The sequence below is a fragment of the Octopus sinensis genome, linkage group LG12 (assembly GCF_006345805.1).
Source record: "Octopus sinensis linkage group LG12, ASM634580v1, whole genome shotgun sequence".
Taxonomy (NCBI): domain Eukaryota; kingdom Metazoa; phylum Mollusca; class Cephalopoda; order Octopoda; family Octopodidae; genus Octopus; species Octopus sinensis.
This window is the reverse complement of record NC_043008.1, coordinates 54,472,974-54,476,754: the sequence shown is the minus strand read 5'-3', so window position 1 is coordinate 54,476,754 and position 3,781 is coordinate 54,472,974.

Here is a 3,781-nt window from a genome sequence, read left to right as displayed (position 1 = left end):
GGTAACGCATATTTTAAAGTGACATTAATTTAATACGGCTGTGTGTTAGTTGAGGGGAAGAATTTCACTTTGCGTGTGTTGCACAAAAGTTTCTTTGTAGATCTCTTTGACCTTTTTCATATAAAAATAGACAAAAAATGTGAAATTGAAACCAAATTAAAAACCAATTTCAAATGAAAAAAATATTGCCATTATGAGAGGAAAATCTTAATACGTGTTTTGTGGTGAAGATTAACTGCTTTAAGTCATTTCTTGTCAGAACATGTTCTCAGCACAATAATTCTCTTTTTATAAGTATCATAATTTCTTGCATAAAAATCAGGATTTAAAGTAGCAGATTTAATAGTTCACTGGTTAAAGCACTGGTCTTGTAAACCAGTGGTTGTAATCCTCATGGGGGAGTTTCTGTTAGAATTTAATTTTTAGGTGCCGGCATGCCCATGTGGTTAAGAATCTTGATTTGCATGTCACTTTGGGAAAGTTCCTTTAACTCCCACTCCCAAAACTTTGGCTTAGCATACTCTTTTTTACTCTTTTTACTTGTTTCAGTCATTTGACTGCGGCCATGCTGGAGCACCGCCTTTAGTTGAGCAAATCGACCCCGGGACTTATTCTTTGTAAGCCCAGAACTTATACTATCGGTCTCTTTGCCGAACCGCTAAATGACGGGGACGTAAACACACCAGCATTGGTTGTCAAGCAATACTAGGGGGACAAACACAGACACACACACACATATATATATATACATATATACGACGGGCTTCTTTGAGTTTCTGTCTACCAAATCCACTCACAAGGCTTTGGTCAGCCCGAGGCTATAGTAGAAGACACTTGCCCAAGGTGCCACGCAGGACTGAACCTGGAACCATGTGGTTGGTAAGCAAGCTACTTACCACACAGCCACTCCTGCACTTGTGCTCCTTCCAAAACTTGCACCATAACACCCTCAAAAGTTTCAAACCCCACTTCCCTGATTTCTCTGTTGATGTTCTTCATTTGCACCAGGGTCTCCAATTTGTTGACCCTAAGCCCTCTGTTTCGGGTATCCCCACAAGAAAAAATCTGAGCTAGTCAAGTCTGGAGAACAGGAAGGCCAGTTGACATTGCTGTATGTAGCAGGAGATTATTTTCTCTCCAAAGCATTGCCGTAGCAACTGAATTGTTTCTCTTGTAGTATAAGCAGTTGCTCTCATCTTGCTGGAACCATGTGTGGGGTCTACTTTGACTGGCCGGGTGCGAAAAGGTCTCAGTCATGGATACCTGAAAGAGAGGGTTTACGACAACAAACGAGACTCTGGTGCAACTGAAGGAGAATATCACTAGAGAAATCAGAGAAGTGGGGTCTGAAATTCTCGAGGGTGTTATGGTGCAAGTTTTGGAAAGCATGGGCATGGAAAGGCAAAAATGGCTGCCATTTAAGCAATGTCACTTTTCGGCAATCTTACGGTTCTAGTATATTTTATGTCAAATGTCCACTTGTATTTGTTTATATATTTCGTTGATTTCCGTAAAAGACTTTTATTTTTTTACATTTATTTTTTACATATGGGGAATGGGATCTTGGGGTTAGGTTAGGGTTAGGACCCTAACCCCAAAGATCCCATTTCCCCCCAACCCCATATGTAAAAATGAAATCGACGATCATATATAAACAATACATGTGGTCATTTGACGTAAAATATACTAGAACCGTAAGATTGCCCATTTTTCTTATGTGATGTAGTGGTGTTGCAAAATTTGACTTGTGTACATTAATTTCCATTATGTCCTTTATGTTGTATCAAAATTTCATGTATTTCATGACTGCAAACAGAAAACATGAATGGGACAATAATAACCCTCCATCACACTATGCAATGATGACTAAAGACAGGATGAGAGAAGAAAAATATGACACAAATACAAACAGTATAATATATAAACCCATACACACACACAAGACACACATACACATACTTAGGATGGAAAGAAAGAAAAAAGTAAATAAATGTATAAAAAAACAGCTAAAGGACATGGATGCAAATAGTGTTGAAAGCAAACCCATACATACGGTAACATAACACGTATACTAACCATAGACACACTTATATATGCACACACACACACACGCACACAGATACCAATGGAAATGCAAGTGCAGATAAGGATACACACCAGGGAAGACAGAATGAATTAAACAGAACAGGAGAAGACATGCTGGATGGAGAGTTGCTGAAGAGGCCACAGGAGTGTGACAAAAGATTTCCAGACAAAAGGACATGAAAATAAGAATAACAATAAAGCTGAAGGGAAGAACGTGTATCTAGTGCATGTGGTTAATTGGCATAAAAATAAAAAAGACTATCCCCGAAGATAACGATATGGGTATGTGTGTGTGTATGTATGTATGTATCTATATACACACACATACGTGTATATATATATATATATATATATATATATATATATATATAAGCTTTTACTTGTTTCAGACATTTGATTGCGGCCATGTGGGAGCACCACCTTTAGTCGAGCAAATCGACCCCAGGACTTATTCTTTGTAAGCCTAGTACTTATTCTATCGGTCTCTTTTGCTGAACCGCTAAGTTACGGAGACGTAAATATACCACCAGCGGTTGTCAGCAATGCTGGAGGGACAAACACAGACCAACCCGATATACCACACACATACATACATACATACATATATATATATATATATATATATATATATATATATATATATATATAATATATATAATATATATATATATATGTTGTTTCTCCATTTTCTCATTTTGTATATATATATATATATATATATATATATATATATATATATATACGATGGGCTTCTTTAGTTTCCGTCTACCAAATCCACTCACAAGCTTTGGTCGGCCTGAGGCTATAGTAGAAGACACTTGCGCAAGGTGTCATGCATGGGACTGACTCGGAACATGTGGTTGGTAAGCAGTCACTTACCACACAGTCACTCCTGCATCTGTAGAGAGTTTTGAAGGATTGTACAGATATGCATATTGAGAATAATGGTATTATTTAGAAGAGTAGTCCCAGTGCGCGCACTCGCGTATTCGCGCTAGTAGTCGTGACTAGTCGATCCTTACTTTGTGTTTTTGTTTTATTTACTGTTTAAAAAATTATTTACCTTGTGTTTTTGTGTTTTATTTACTTTGCTTAAAAAAATATTTACGTTATGTAAAGAAAATTATTTACGTTGTGTTTTATTTACTTTGCTAGGTAGTCGTTGTAGGATCGACTAGTTACGACTAGCTAGCGCGGATGCGCGTGTACGCGAGTGCGCGCACCGGGACCACTCTTCTTAAATAGTACCGAGAATAATACCTATTTCTTTACTACCCACAAGGGGCTAAACACAGAGAGGAGAAACAAGGACAGACAAACGGATTAAGTCGATTATATCGACTCCAGTGCATAACTGGTACTTATTTAATCGACCCCGAAAGGATGAAAGGCAAAGTTGACCTCGACAGAATTTGAACTCAGAACGTAGCGGCAGACGAAATACCTATTTCTTTACTACCCACAAGGGGCAAAACATAGAAGGGGACAAACAAGGACAGACAAACGGATTAAGTCAATTATTTCGACCCCAGTGCGTAACTGGTATTTATTTAATCGACCCCCGAAAGGATGAAAGGCAAAGTCGACCTCGGCGGAATTTGAACTCAGAACGTAGCGGCGGCACCGTCTCAGTGTCACGAAGTAGTTGAAATGTCCATTTCACAGGCAGAGCATAGAAGGGAGATAACTCTAAGTG